The sequence below is a fragment of the Homalodisca vitripennis genome, chromosome 1 (assembly GCF_021130785.1).
Source record: "Homalodisca vitripennis isolate AUS2020 chromosome 1, UT_GWSS_2.1, whole genome shotgun sequence".
Classification (NCBI taxonomy): domain Eukaryota; kingdom Metazoa; phylum Arthropoda; class Insecta; order Hemiptera; family Cicadellidae; genus Homalodisca; species Homalodisca vitripennis.
Genome location: NC_060207.1, coordinates 68,916,098 through 68,933,527, shown reverse-complemented (window position 1 = coordinate 68,933,527; position 17,430 = coordinate 68,916,098). Strand labels below are relative to the sequence as shown.

Below are 17,430 nucleotides of genomic sequence, written 5' to 3'. Positions count from 1 at the left end.
TGATTATTTCCCATAATTTTTTACAGTAAATGTTCTTACCACATTTGTAAATGAAATAAACCGATATGCTAGGGAGTACATTAGTAAACATGACACATTAGCTCCAAATTCAAAGTGCAAGAATGTGGAAAAACGTCACTTTACGGGAAATGAAAGAGTTTATTGCTGTTCTCTTGAACATGGGATTCAATCCTAAACCCATAATAAAGATGTACTAACTAGCCTACTACAGATTCCCAACATATTTACCGTAAATTATGTAAATAGATATGAACTCTAATTTTTCTAGTTATTTTATGATTTATAAACATACAGTTTTTATTGCAATAGTCAATTCGTGTTATTTACTATAAAAGTGCATCAAAGACAAAGAAACTACTATTGACTTGTAAAATGGAAAAATTGTTGATTTTACCACAATTTGGAAAAATTCATCGTTCTTCCAAGTTTTTGAAGGTAGGTGTCTGAATTTTTGTATGTGGACTTATAAATACATTGTGATGATTATGAATATAATTTTGTCTAATGAAATTTGTTCATGAAAACTAGTTTTTATGCTTCAAAATTAAAACAAATTTACAAAATATTTTTTTACATTACTTATTTATTTTTTTGTAAATTTTTATTATTTTTAATTTTGCGTTTAAGTATTTTTTTATGTAAAATAATTTTATTTTGTAAGAAAATAAAAAAAGAATTATGATCCTATGTCATAAAATAAAGATGTTATGATTTTTGAAAAAATATCTACAAAAACGCGAATTTTGGCCCAGTATTTTTCGCAGTCCCTTACAATATATGTCTAGTATTTTTCAGTATGCCAAAAAAATTTTTGGCAGGGTTAAAAGGGTTAAATATGATTAAATTGAATTGAAGTCGCTAATTTTGGTAAAATAAGATTACGTAAACCATAGTAATATTAGAGCTTAACACGGAATCTGTGACAACATTAAATTGAGTTGGTAGGATAAAATATATTAGCTTTATAAGTCTATACGAAATCGCTTATGTATACATGAGGAAACATAAATGGTCAATTTGTATAACTCTAGATAACTTCAACAAGACCTTTTACACGTACACTTCATCTGTAGTATTCGTTGTTATCGACGAACAGTACTAGATACACGTTAAAGAATTTAATATTGACCAATGTATTTAGAATATTTTTTATTATATTTTATTTTAATATATTTTAGAATATTTAAAATAATGTTCAAGGTCAAGTAATATAAATATTTTGCTAGGTACAGGTGTGTATGCAAATATTACAAGCAACTAACGGTTTACGAACAAACTGATTGCTGTAAAACGTGGTTTTTGGAGTTCTGAAAAGCAATAATTATGGAATACCATGGAGGAACCATAGTCAACAAGATTTAATTTGGGCATGACTCATAAGTAATTGTTTAATCCAATCCAAGACACTAATACCTCTGTATAGCCGTCATTATAATTTTCCATAATATACAAACAAGTTTCAAGTGGTCAAATCTAACTGACCTTTATCACATTTCCACGCACCCGGTGGACTATGTTTATGTAATAGTACCGATAGGCCTAAATTAGGATACATTGTTCCTAATATTGGTCATTTATTCTAAAATTACATTAAACCTAATGATAAATAGGTATGATTCGTTGTATCATTACATTTTGATTCATTTCCTCATATTACTTTCACTCTGGCATTAAACATTGGTTGGAAAATTAGTTGAGTGCACCTCTGTATCAAAGGTAAAATTCTTAAAGTCTCGTCTTCCATCACAATCACAAGTGCCCTTCGTGCCCCAGATGCTTCAAGGAATATTGATAGGTTACTCCGAAGCTGATACATTGTTTTTAATATATAGAAAATATTATTACCAAATCAACATCATACAAAATTATGACTTATATCTCGACATCTCATTTCAATTACTCAGAAGAATCAAGATTAGGTTTGCCTGACGCAAACTCACGAATTGTATGAACAAGATGAGTGGAAGGAAGTAACGGTTCGTTATACGTGCCGTTATTTATTGGTTGTAGGGAGGATTCCTCCAGTATACAATATATAAAGTTCAATAATCCAATGTATGCAAAGACAATACCGGAGTAGTAGTATTTTTTCTAAATTTGGTTCAAATATCAAATGAAATGAGAGCATTTGTTACTATTTAAAACTTTAAAAAGAACTTTCAAGTAATCATAAATAATGTAGGAGTATTACAAATACACTGTATGCAGAAGATATAAATGTCAATAGTGCACTAAATATTTAACTATGTCTCCCATACTTTAAAGACAAACTAACCCGATTATTTGGTTTCGTTTTTATCAGAAATTGATTACCTAACTTTTAATATTGACATCATGTGGCGTATCGAACACTATATCTCATACTTCACTTACCGTTTATCCTGGCTCGCTATACAGGACACAGCCACAAGGGGGTACACGACACTGGCGGCATCTCGCGCCAACTGCACTCAACAAGTAGACGTCGCGACGCTGGGGGTACGCAGGCGCCACCCGCCACCCCCGCCACTCCTGCTACCCCACCTCCGCGCCGCGTCACGTCCGTCTAATCTATAGTGGTAATATTTACGCCGGACCCTGGCACCTTGGCTTCACACTTTGTTAGAGTTCTCTGGCAACTTGTTTGTTCCTTCAAACAGTTCACTTTACATATGTTTGTTTCAAGCCTCCTCTGCCAAACTCAAATTTCCTCTCTCGCTTACAAACCCGCTGGGTGTGTTCATACAAACAGTTCACTTCACATATATTTCTATCAAGCCACCCTTGCCAAACTCAAATTTCCTCTCTCGCTTACAAACCCGCTGGGTGCGTTCATACAAACAGTTCACTTCACACATATTTCTTTCAAGCCACCCCTGCTAAACTCAAATTTCCTATCTCGCTTACAAACCCGATGGGTGCGTTCATACAAACAGTTCACTTCACACATATTTCTATCAAGCCACACCCCTGCTAAACTCAAATTTCCTATCTCGCTTACAAACCCGCTGGGTGCGTTAAAAACCGTCTACTTTACATATGATTGTTTCAAGCTACATCTGCCCAATTAAACTTTCCTCTCTCGCTTACAAACCCACTGGATACGTTCACACAAACAGTTACTTTCAGCACATCTCCTATAATATGGGTGGTGTTTTATAATCCTTTTGTTATCTGTGGACATAGTTAAAATTTAAATTTAATTAAAAAGAAGTTTAAACAATATTTCGACAGAACAAACTAACTAAACTTTGTGCTATAGTAAACCACCCAAATATATACTGCTTTCCAAACAATTATCTTAAATTTGTGAAATATATTTGAGAAGAAACACAAAAGGATATTTTAAAACTCACTGATCACGTTTTTATAACTAACGATAGCAAATATCTGCACTTTATCATACAATGCAAAATGCATCATGTCCGGCCACGCCCTTGGTGAAACATCTAATGCGAAACCCTAAGCCATACTGCACATAATTGTAAATAATTATTTAACCGTTAGCAAGGAAAGTTTAAAAATAAAATCTTTATAATTCCGTGAAAATTCTAATTATTTATACTTGATCATGAATATTATTTTATACAATTGTAGTATAAAAGTGTAATAGTTTCAACTTAAAAAGTTTAAAAAAACACACGTACGATAAATACAATATTTTGGTTATTTTTTAGATGACTTTAATACACTTTATTTTAGAGTAGTAAAAAAGTAGTAATAGCAGTAAATTAAAAATTATTCATCTAAAATATAAACGATATTTTTATAATTTAAGAAAAACGTATTTTATTTCATTACATGTACAATATACAAGAATTTCGGTGTTATATATCGTAACAAACTCTATTCTACTAAAAATCTTAATTAGCTGCACACCTTATTACATTCAACACAAGAAGTATAGTAATAGGAGCTCCAAAGCTCAGGTAAATATTTTTTAAGATCTTGAGATAGGCATCCCTTAACGCAAGGAACATGGCAAGGCTATAATCATATCGTTGAGAATGTTTAAGCTTGGAGAAATTTAGAATTACAAGACCCATACAATATATAGGCTTCAAGGATTCATTCCGTAGGAACTTTGTTGTCTTTATTCACCTAGAGTCTGAGTGCTACTGATATCCTAAATTTATTTTTCTCTAAAAAGAGTGATTCCCTGTATTATTCCCTGTTTCCAAAAAAGCTCCAGAATCTTCCTCAATTAGGGACACTTATCTTGATCATTGCACAACTTAACATTCTAGAAATCTCTAACTCCTGGGACCATTAGCCTCTTGAAACCATTTCAGCTTCTGTAAGTTTCTGTCATCTAGGAGCATTGACTCTGTAAGATTACTTATCTAAGACAACAGTTGGCTACAAAAACTCTTAGGTTTTGGATACCACCCAATAAAACGAGGGAAATTACAAGGAATCTATCGAATAATTAAAGTAATTTTAAACTACTAACTCACAAACTGTAGAACCCACTGAACGTATAAGAAACGTCTATCTTAGAAAATTACACAATTTGCCAATTTAACCGAGTCAAGAGTAAGAGAAGATTTTTTTTTTAATATCGCTTGTGTAAATAATATAACATATTTTCCACTTTATGCTATTGTTTTTTCTTAAAGAAATTATACCATCTTAAAATAACTCCTAACGTGGAATTGCCAACGATGCCAGATTTACAAAATGTAGTGTACCTACAATATTTTCACGCTATTTTAAATTTTACGTGTACACCGTACGTCTCTTTTTTGCGAAGAGCTCATGTAAGAAATTACATTAAACCTATGGAGCGATGAAGTATTGGTGTAATACTAGTTTTCATATTTATATTGAAAATGGAATGCATACAACAGAATAACCTGACCATACCTAATGTCATATATAATGTGGTTAAACTTCGTCAGATGAACCTTTTATGAAGGCATCCAATATAAGGTGTGAGAATTCCGTAGCTGTATTGTCATCAGCTTCCGTGGAATCCCGAGCTCTTTAATGATGTGTAGATAGAATGCGGTGCTGCCAGCAAGTGTGAGGAACTGTGAGTAAACTACATTTTTCTTGGACATGTATTAGTTTAAACTAATATATTAAATTTAATATACCTGAAAAGTGTAAATGCGTTATTGTATTAGGTTTTGAGGAATTAATTATTCCCCAAACTAATTTTCAAACTGTTTGTCTGGGCAAAATCATCTAAAAAACTGTTTCATCGGGCATCTATCTTTTTTTATTATTAAAAGGTTTTTTAAGATACTTATGGTTACGTTACGTAATGCTGCCATACACTTGCAAGCATGATAGTATAATGATTAAATAAGATGAAGTTTGCTTAGGTTTTATTTTCTCAAAACCAAGCGCTATTTATTCTTTTTACTTTTAATTCGTTTAGCCCGAGGTTTGTTAGCATTAAAATTCTATATAAAAATTGTTATATCCCGGTAATATATATATATATAATTTATATATTATTATTATATATTATATTAATATTATATATATTATATATATATATATATATAGATATATATATATATATATATAGATATATATATATATATATATATATATATATATATATATATATATATATATATATATTATATATGTAAAGTATAGGATACTTTACAAACAGTAACACTCGCCGTAGGTGCTTTAATATTATGTGCCATTTCTCGTTTAAACATTATTTTATATTAATAATGAAATTGCATCAACAACCTTTAATCTATCTGAGAGTGCTATAAACACGAACAAAAGAACCACATTTATCGTTTAAAAATTATTTTATATTAAAAATGAAATTGCATCAACAACCATTAATCTATCTGAGAGTGCTATAAACACGAACAAAAGAACCACATTTATCGTTTAAAAATTATTTTATATTAAAAATGAAATTCCATCAACAACCATTAATCTATCTGAGAGTGCTATAAACACGAACACAAGAACCATCCTAAACCCGACATTGCGATTAGTTTCCGTGAATGCCGAACGCTATCAGATTGAGACAAATGATGGTGGCCACCTTATCTCTCGACGTGATTTGATTTCCTTTCCGGAAACTGTGATTTATTTCCTGGAATATCCCGTGGCGCAGCTTTGTTATTTGTAGCAATTTCCGTAGCCAAAAATTTGTTTAGTGTGGCTGGCACACTTAGGCAGCCCTCTAGGATAATTTATTTGCAACAGCATCTATCTTTTTTATTATTAAAAGGTTTTTTTAAGATACTTATGGTTACGTTACGTAATGATGCCATACACTTGCAAGCATAATAGTATAATAATTAAATATAAAAAGTTCAGCAAATAGCCTATGATTTTATGGTTTTATCTGTGGGCAAAATAGACCTGAAGAGACATATTTTAAATAATGTGTTGATAATATTTTCAAATGAGCTGTTAAATGATAAATAATAATACCCATATGTTCTTTGATTTTTATATAATTTGTCTTCAAAAAGCTTTGATATAAAATATATAAGAGAAAAATACAACAATAAGAATCATCAATAAGATTTCAATCACGATGGAAAATATGTCACTGTCTTGGAAAAACTTAAAAGAATCTTTCTTTAAATAATCTTTCTTTTGATAAATATCTTTCAGGAGATAAATCAGTTCTTGGTTTTGGCATTTTAAAGACAATACGATATGGCAATGAACTGAGATCAATGCTTAAGGTATAAAAACTGAAAACCGCTGTACCAGAAGAGCTTAAGAATATGACTGAATATAAAATAAAGAAAGGTTAAAAGCACACATATCCAGATAAAACTAAGAGCAAGTAAGTTAATTAATAACGAAAACGCTTAGATCCCATAAATATGTCAATATCTTATAGGAAGAGGTAAAATAGACTAGGATCACATTCCTACTTATAGACAGCGTTCTTTCTTTTCCATACCTTAGTATCCCAAGCTCAGTGGTTTCTCGAACCAATATTCCTTTGGTTTTGTGACTATCGAACATTAACTTTTAATATGCAAGGTACTTTTCCTATTTAATAACAATAAGCTTCAGGCTAATCTACTATAATATTTGCATTAATAGGTAGTCTAAAATTTGTATATAACCTGACGTTTCCATTTCTTTTGTCCTCTAAGTATCATATAAAATATTTTCTCATGATATTCAATTGCCATAGATTCTCAAATGCAATATTATAAATCCATGAACGTACATTACCCTGTAACCTGATTCTGTTTGACTATATATATATATATATATATATATATAGGGTGAATATAAAGTCAGGACCCCCCCCCCCTCTATTTTCTTCTATAGGTAATATAAGGAGATATCCTTTTGGGTAGTGGTGCAATGTGGAAAGGAAGTTTCATTTTATGACATTGAAAATTTTTTTGGTCCCCCAAAAATGCGAAATTTTGGGGGCAACCCAAAAATTTCAAATGTAAACCCCTATCAAGTGACCCCTCATTTTAAAGAGCATGAAAAAACTTAAGTATTGGTGAAAACCAGAGATCTCTATCTCTTTTTCCAACAACATAGCCAATAAAAATTGTAATTAAGTCTTTACACCTAAATTTATTTTGTTTGGGTACAGTTTCCATCTGCGTGGAAACAGCTTTATTGGTTGTTTGTGTTTCTCAATGAGTGAGTCATGCAATGGATGAAGAATCCAATACTAGAAAGTAAACTGATAAGGAGTTTATTGTCAATGAGTTTATTGTCAAGTACAGTTAGTAAAAAACTAGTCCATTTTTGCTTATTTTGAGAAAATCTCGTTCAAAGTTTTGATATTGTACAAAACGTACATTAATTGTAATTATTGCGTAATTTTCAGTAGGTTTGTTCTTGAGGTCAATAGCTACACCTGTCCACTAGTAAAATAAAATTATTTAAGTAATTTCATGATTTCTGGATATGTAATTTTGCAGTTAAAAACTTATCAAAACTATAATTTCTCAACTTTTTGGGATAGGAATTTTCCAGAAGGATGTAAAGTAAACAGAAACCATTTAAGACTATTTTTATTTATTTAAATATTGTGCACAAAAACTTTTCCCAGAAGTATATTTTTGCGCTTGCAATGTTTTTCCCACTTCTTCCAGCCATTGTCTTCATTCCATATAGCACAATATACTTGCTTGGTTACACTGTAAGCTGTCATATTGTACACATTCAACTTTCTTGTATAGAAAAATGAAACTTATAGATGCTCTGGGACATGTAATGACATTCTCTAAGTCAGAAAGTAATACTTTCTTTATGATATTTTTTTTATTTCTCCAAATAAATCACTGGATGAATTACTTTCTAAATCACTCTGTGCCATTTTTTAAATTTCAAAAATTAAGAAATATTCACATCAAAATCAACTGGACTATCATCAGTATACATAACCTCAATGTAAATAAATCGTCAGAACACATTATAAGCAGTATGAGTCAGCTGATGCATTATTATTTATAATAGACAGTAGAGCTGACACCAACAGCTGATCATGCAGCTGGAACATTGTCACTTTCGTATCTTTATTATTATGAAACATACGACAATGAGAGTTAGTGCATTAGATAGAGAGTGTTTTTAAGTAGAATAATTGCAAAATAAACTCAATTTTCATAAAAAATATTAGTTGGAACCTTGTCAAGCCAAGGTAGCGAGTAGTTATTATCTTTAGTAGAACATTATTATCCAGTGGTATTGTGTGGTTACTGTTCCGTGAAGTATTTTGAGAAGGTTATATGTGTTTTAGTGTAATTACAATAATTTAATTAGATACACTATCGCATTGTGAGTTTTAAATAATATTATATAACTAAAACTGATTACGAGTAAAAATGGCACGTAGTCACGAAGATAAAGTAGAAAATGATGTTTACTTTCGGGGCTTTCGAATGAAAAATTATCATGAGGCAGAAAGGCGGTTTAATTTGGCACATCCTGATAGACCTGTGACAAGGAAATACTTAAGAACTTTAGTAAATAAGTTCCGAGAATTTGGTTCCATCAAAGATGCCCCACGCTCAGGTTGGCCTCCTTTAGGTGGTGACAAACAGTTCGAAATATGTTGCACAATTTGTTAAAGATCCGCAGCAGTCCACCAGATTAGCAGCAAATCTTTTTGATGTTTCCCAAATGTCTGTGGTAAAGTTTACTGAAAAAAAAAAAAATAAATTTCACGCTAAAAAACTAAGCTTATCCATGAGTTAAACGAAGGACGATCCAGACCGTCGTCTACAATTTTGTGAAGAAATGGAAGCACTCATTTCTGCTCATCCATTGTTTGTTCGAAACGTTGTGTTTAGTGATGAATGTAGTTTTTTCGTCAATGGAGATGTGAACAAACACAACTGCAGGTACTGGGACACAGAAAATCCCCATGTTTTCCGTGAATCTCGCACGCAGTACCCAGAAAAAGTTAATGTTTGGGCCGGGATTTTTGGGAATCACATTATAGGACCATTTTTTATTAATGGAAATCTCAATGGTCAACTGTATTTGGAAATGTTACAAGAATCAATTTTTTCCTGCAATAAATACTGTTATTAGGGAGAATCAACATGAATTTGAAGAAGAACTCGTTCATTTCCAGCAAGATGGTGCCCCATCACATTATCATCGTGCTGTACGACATTTCCTGGGAACTCAGCAACGTGGTCAGTGGATTGGTAGGCGTGGTGTAATAGAATGGCCTGCACGGTCTCCGGACCTTACACCCATGGACTTTTTTCTATGGGGTCACATAAAATCCGCAATTTACAAAACACCAGTAGCAAACATTGAAGATTTAAGAAACAGGATTATTAATTCTTGCAACCAAATACCACCTCAGACTTTCATAAACGTCAGAGAAGCGTTCACCCTACGCTTGTCTCACTGCCAAACAGTAGGAGGGCTTCAGTTTGAACATTTGATTTTGACTTCGTGACGTGGTGAGTTATTAAAATTGTTTTGGTAATACTGGCTATTATTTTCGGATTAGGAAAGAGATAGCAATCTCTGGTTTTTCACTACTATTTAAGTTTTTTTCATGCTCTTTAAAATGAGGGGTCACTTGATAGGGGTTTACATTTGAAATTTTTGGGTTGCCCCCAAAATTTCGCATTTTTGGGGGACAAAAAAATTTTCAATATCATAAAATGAAACTTCCTTTCCATATTGCACCACTACCCAAATGATATCTCCTTATATTACCTAGAGAAAAAAGTAGAGGGGGGTCCTGACTTTATATTCACCCTGTATATATATATATATAAAACCAATCAATGAAAGTGTTCAAAGTATAAATTTCATAATGTTGCACTTTAACACACTGCTTGTGGAAGACGCCTTACAGAGCACATTCAGATTGACACTAGTTGATCTCACTCAGTATAGAGCCCAAGTTTATGTGTATTATAGACCGTTATTATACAATATCTTATCTACATGTATTTTAGCTGGGTAATTATTGTAAAATATTGTACAGGATGTAATTTAATGCAATATTTTATTTTATTTTTAATAGTATTTTTTACTTTCAAGAAGAAAAGTAGCAGTACAGAAATAAAATATCGGATGGATCACAGATATAAACAATCATTAAATTAATTAGTTTTAATAGTAACCTTAGTTCAGGATACCTTTTATTTAGTAATTTAATCTTCTTTTTAAAGTTAAAGAAAAGTGTTTTGCTTCTTTTTATTTCAACCATTTAATACGCTTTTTAAGATGAACCATTTAATACGCTTCTATCAAGAAGTATTAAAAGTTATTTTCCAATGCATTTAATCTACGGGTAAGAAAACACCCCTACAACAAACAACTCAACTTTAGAATCAATTTAATTTACGTTCTAATTTAATTATAATTTAGTATTCTACTCTCACATTAAATTATATTCAATTTTGACAGTGGTTATGTAAGTGCTTTACAGAATACGTTGTATCATTATATGAATACTCCTCGAAGCTTTCTGTGACCATATGTCAAAAGCTGAAAGATAAACATCGTTGGTGCTATGGTCTTAATATAGTTTACTTATCCATATGCATAGAAACTTTTAAATACTACTAAATTTGTGATGTGAGTCTTTACAACCAAAATTCTACCTCGCACCTTTAATTAATAACTAATTTATTCATCTATATTACGTCAAACTCTCGAAAATTCCGGCTACTTGGTGCTTCTTCAACCAGAACTTGCCTAGCTTCTAAAAGCTTCCAGTCTTCATGAGGTTTTTACTTTTGGTAGCACTTCTTGAAGCCTCTAGAAACGTTTGGTCTCTAGAAACGTTACCTCTAGAAACATTTGGCCTCTGAAAACTCCAAACATTCCTTTTTCCCTAGGTCTAGTCTCTGGAAGCTTCCAGTGACTTAAATGTTCTGTATTTCATAAACTGTCAGCCTATGGTAGCTAATATCTTTTGGAATTTCTGTGTCTAAGTCCAAGTCTCCCTCTGTAACTTGAAGTCTGTAAAAGATTTTGGAATGTGGGAAATTTCTGCTTCTGGGAGATCCAACCACTTGACTGTTTGACTGAAACCGTAAAACATAATTCATTAGATACTCGTATTTATACTGCTGTGATGATAACTGTACGTGCCTTTACAGTGATTGAAAACTGTTAAAACATACTTAAATATGATGGCCTACATATTTGTGTCAGGAATTTTTCTCCTTTAAAAGATATAAAACAATTTTAGCAAAGGTTTTGTTTCATACAAAATTCAACGCATTTACTATATACAAGACATTGCTTGGAAAATGCTCTGGTTATTGTTCTCCACACCATAAGATTATAAGCTGCTCAGTGAATGTTCTTTGTTAAAACTTTTTCATGAAACGTTGATAATAATATTTTATCTGATTTCATCAATTGAACAGAATTTCATGGTAGTTTATTCCATTGTAGTTTATACCTATGGTTTCGTCTCGTTTGCCCCAAATAAGTCTAATATAGCGGTACTCTACATTAAAATCTGTCTATTCTACAAAACTATCATGCAAAAATCGTTCAAAGTAGCGTTTATAAATACCACGGGTTAGTATGGAAAGAGCTCCATACATACATATATATTCACACTTATATGTCGCTAAAAAAATTAATTAAAATATATCGGTTAAATATGCGGAAGAGTATAGATAAATATAATTAGAAACCCCGGTACTACGATTTCTAAATTAACAATTTAAACATTAAATAATAATGTTTCATATAAATAAATGATCTTTGGTTCATACATTAACGCGCCCAGTATCATAACTAACAATAAGTTCACATCATGCACAAAGAAATTCATGAGATATTTTGGTCTAGCTTTGGAGAGCCATCTTTATTACACAGATTTTGAACGTAAGCAGAAGTATTATATATTTTTTGTATATGACGAATTCTGACTGAAAAATTTAAATAGTAAAACATCATATCTCTTCTGTATCAATCAAATTTCACTAGGGTTAACAAGGGTGGTGCAGAAACTGTACAACACGCGGAATTGCTATGGTGACGATAATGCACACCTCTCTCCCCCCCCCCCACAACGAACTGCTGGTGTTCCTAACATCGCTAACGAGCTGACTGTATAAAATATCTGTCTTGTTCTGAACGTACAGTTCCTAGAGGCATGTTTATTTAATAAGGCCATTACAACGGAGCTTTGTTTGTCTTTTAATATCATCATTTTGTTTGTAAAATGACACAATGCTTTCTAATATCTTCAATGTTTTACAATTGTACAACATATCTTATTTCTTGATATATTAGTACATGGCTCAATATTGTTGTCGTATTCTTATAAGATCAATGGGCTATTGACCGTCACCTCATTATCATTGAGTTTAATTTTGTACAAACAAAGTTAATTTGTCAAGGACAAAGTGCGGATAATAGATGAGGATTTGTAAGCGCTTTTGGGGTTTCAAGTAAGAATTTTGCTATCCAATCAAAGTACTTATGATTGTGATAATAAAAACCTTCCAAATTGAAAATTTCAGACATTTGTCAATTATTTTAGCCTTATGAGGAGGGATACAGTGAATTTATAACTACTCCTCCTGATTTTCACAATTGGTCTTAATATTGCTTTAGAATAATCCCCACAAAATACATTTTCTTAGACAGCGAGGTATTGCAAAGACTTAAACTTTCTATATATAATGTGATTCATTGGTAGGATTTTCTAATATTATAATAGTATAAGATGTATTGGTGATTTTTTAGAATGACTGTTACTTATCTAAATGCTGACATTTTCACGTTGACACTCTTTTTGATAGCCAAGATAATATTTTATCACTGTTTATAGTCAACAATTTATTTTTCTTTCTTACTTACTTACCAAAATTACTCAAACTTTATATTGACCAATGTTTTTATTTTTTTAAGTATGCTGGTAAAATTGTAAGTAGCAGTAAAAAAGGAACGCATGAATGATTCCAAAAAGCTAGTTACTAAAGTTGGTTTATGCATATGAATGTATTTTATTAAAAAACTTAAATCGTGCATGGTCAAATCTTCTCCCACATAGATAAAGCAACCCAATCGTTTTTTAATAGAGTTTTCCAACTCAGTTAAAGAGACAACTAAAATAATATGTTACAAATAAAAGTGTGGAGATTAGATCGTACAGGACAATACAACGTGGGATTAGAACTGTCAAACTTCACAATGAGTTATATCAGATCTTAACTTTTGCGGCTCATTGTAGTTTCGCTTTGTTCCATTGTCCTGTGTATCAGCTTTGACGTTTGTGGCTTATCACAGACAGTGTCGTTACCACAGGTGAAAGGTACACCAACAGTAACGCCACATTTGAACTGTCCAGTATTTTAGTACTTGCTGTTTTATGTTTCGTTAAACAATATTTTTTACATTCACTAAAAGTATTGAAGAATTCAAAAGTAAAATGGATCACTGAAATCGTTAAAAAGAAAGTTTACAATATTTTCGAAATGGGTTCTGACATTGCGGTTGAAACAGTCTTCACATATCAATCGGCGTTCTTATTTTATTTGAATAAAATAATTTGTAAATTCAGGGATAGTACGTGACTACTGCGTTTTATAACTAGGAATTACAAATTAACGTTGCATGTAATTCTTGCTTAAAATTGAATTTTTAAATTTTTAATATTAAACCAACTCATAAAGTAATACGTCCACTCTGAGACCTCTGCCAAATTTGAAATAATGTAAATGAAAATATGAAACAGCCCACAGAAAAGAACATGGTTTAATATAATACGTGTGCGTTCTCAAAATTTTTTGTTAATATAAAATTATTAGAATTCTTAATAACATTACAAGTTGATGTTATCAGAATATATAACACTAGCGGGCCCGGCGCGCTTTGCTGCGCATTTCAATAATTTTTTGCAACAAGTTGCCCGCGGCTTCGCACGCAAATTTCCCGTTGAAAACAGTACCCACTATATTCACTTATTCTTTTTCTATCAACAACATTTGCTGAGATTAATTGCTGAGATAATCGTGAGCCTCGTTGGAGCGTGGCGTATTATGAGGTATGGAGTACCATGTACTGCCTGCCTCTATATAGCTAGCTGTTACCCACGGCTTCGCACGCAAATCTTAAGAACGAAGTCCTTATATTACTTAGTAAATTTTTTTTTTTTACTATAATAAATTTTTAGATAATATCTAAATTAGTTTTAAAGCTATTGCTCACGATTGTCTTGCGATTTGTTGTCTCGATCGAGGAAATATGTACACACGGAGTTTTGAGAACCATACTTCTGTCAAAAAAAACAACTAAGGTTGATTTTTATAACATTCTTTATATTTGTAGCCAACGTAAGATAGTAATTATGATATCTGCATTACTCTTCTGATCAAGCATGAGCATGGTTTATATTAAATAAATATTGCAGTTCCCTTGACAGTTAAAGGTGAATTTTTACGTCAAATTTGAATTGTATTATCTGGATAGTAAGTCTAGTCTATGTTTAACAGTGATTGCAAAAAAAACAGTTTAAGCAAATTTGTCGTTTCCCTCTTAAGCTTACTCTATGCTTTAAAAACTATAAGTGTAATATATGTTTACAAAGAAAAGCTGATTAAAAAATTTGAAAAGACGTTAACATATGTTTGCTGCAATGCATTTCTTATGGGTATTTCTGTAACCAGTGGGCGGAAATCCCTGAATCGGGAAAGGTATGGGCATAGCTTATAAACCTTCTCCGTGGAAAAATACATATACGTACAAATTTTCATCATGATCGGTCCAATAGTTCACGATTCCATAAAGGACAAACATACAAAACATTCATTTTTTATATATATAGACTAGTGGGCCCGGCGCGCATTTGCTGCGCATTTTCAATAATTTTTTGCAAAAAGTTGCCCGCGGCTTCGCACGCAATTTCCCCGTTGAAAAAACAGTACACTATATTCACTTATTCTTTTTCTATCACATTCTAAACATTGCTGAGATAATTGATAGTCGTTCCATCGTGAGCCTCTTGGGCGTATTATGAAGGTATGTACCATATTCCTGCTTCTATCTAGCTGTTACCCACGGCTTCGCACGCAAATCTTAAGAACCGAGTCCTTATATTACTTAGTAAATTTTTTTTTTTTTTTACTATAATAAATTTTAGATTAAATTAGTTAATATCTCCGATGCCACGATTGAGCTTGCTTTGTTGTCTCGAACGAGAGAAATATGTACACACGGAGTTTTGAGAACCATACTTCTGTCAAAAAAAAAACAACTAAGGTTGATTTTATAACATTCTTTTTATATTTGTAGCCAACGTAAGATAGTAATTATGATATCTGCATTACTCTTCTGATCAAGCATGAGCATGGTTTATATTAAATAAATATTGCAGTTAAAAGGTGAATTTTTACGTCAAATTTGAATTGTATTATCTGGATAGTAAAGTCTATGTTTTAACAGTGATTGCAAAAACAGTTTAAACAAAATTTGTCGTTTCTCTTAAGCTTACTCTATGCTTTAAAAACTATAAGTGTAATATATGTTTACAAAGAACAGTCTGATTAAAAATTTGAAAAAGACGTTAACATATGTTTGCTGCAATGCATTTCTTATGGGTATTTCTGTAACCAGTGGGGCGGAATCCTGAATCGGGAAAGGGTTGGGATGGGGCATAGCTTATAAACCTTCTCCGTGGAAAAATACATATACGTACAAATTTTCATCATGATCGGTCCAATAGTTCACGATTCCATATAGGACAAACATACAAACATTCATTTTTATATATATATAGATTACAAACTGTAAAGGATTACCTTTTATGTTACTAATGGTACATTACATGCTGTCTGAACACATTTAAATTATCAACGTGTTAATTTTTGTGACCCGTTGTAATTTTTAACATGGTATACGCTACTGCGGAGTTTGAAATGTTTAGCGACTAACCAACGCTGAAGAATAAACACCCTGCATAACCGATGAAAAGACATCGCATCAGAGTTCATCAAACTTTATCACACCTTGTTACTGAGTTCTGTTCAAATCCTCGCTTCTCAAATCATTTACTCTAAAAATACGAATGTCAACAGGGATAAGTCAGTTGCTAACATACAGATTTCAAAGACCACTAAACGCTCAAAAGACTTTAGCAGCCGTGGAACTGATCGCATTGAACGAAGCCCCTACGTGATCTACTTGTTATGGAAAACCTGGATCAAACAGATCACTAAATTGTAAATAATGAAAAGCGAATACGTACAGTTCCAATCGAGGATAAGACGGTTTAACTCAAATAGTGACACTGAACACGATTTAAAAAAAAGTACTTAGTAGTCCTTGAAATGCATAATAATGTATGAAACGGTTTAAAGACTTATCTTACATGAAACGCTTAAAGTACTGTAAGCACGTAATAGCCTTTGGCCTTAAGAGACAATTGTACACTTTTGAGATTATTTGATAACTTATAGACAAATTTTAAAAAATCTCTTAACTTAAGATATACTGTATTGAGTATAATAGCATATATTGGAGAGATCATATACCGAACAACGACTACTATTATTCACAAGGTTTACGCTGTAGGAATTCTGCAACCAAGCACTAATATTTTATTGCAGAAACGTGAATTTATGGAATTGACACAGCTGCTTTGCTCGTTTCGAATAAAATAAGGAATTAAACAAATAATAATATATTTGTTTAGTTTACATAAAAATAAATAAATAATAATATTGATATTTGTGAATATTGATCATTTATTAATATTATAATAGATAAAGTACTCATTAAAATTAAAATATATTTTGATGTTTTTGGATGTTTGTCGTGATCTTTCTTCATTTCTGATGCACATTTTAAGGAGAAAGTTTAAAGATTTCGTTCTTTCTTATGAGGATTATGTTGGGTCGTTCACTGGCTCTTATACGATACACTACGCTTATCAACTGGGCTCTATGCCATTTCTATTGGTATAGGCCAAATAGAACTACTGTAATGGTTAACAGTACAGGTTTACTTTCC

The 17,430-nt window shown here is 31.8% G+C and overlaps 1 protein-coding gene across 1 annotated transcript in view; it reads right to left on the bottom strand.

Moving 5' to 3' along the window:
- LOC124363968 (CCN family member 5-like) overlaps nucleotides 1-2,471 on the bottom strand; it is a 34,762-nt gene extending 32,291 nt beyond the window's left edge. Inside the window, exon 1 of the mRNA XM_046819240.1 lies at nucleotides 2,395-2,471. The gene's annotated coding sequence lies outside the window, so the exon portion shown is untranslated. The remainder of the gene's footprint in view (nucleotides 1-2,394) is intronic.
- Nucleotides 2,472-17,430: the final 14,959 nt, after the last annotated feature.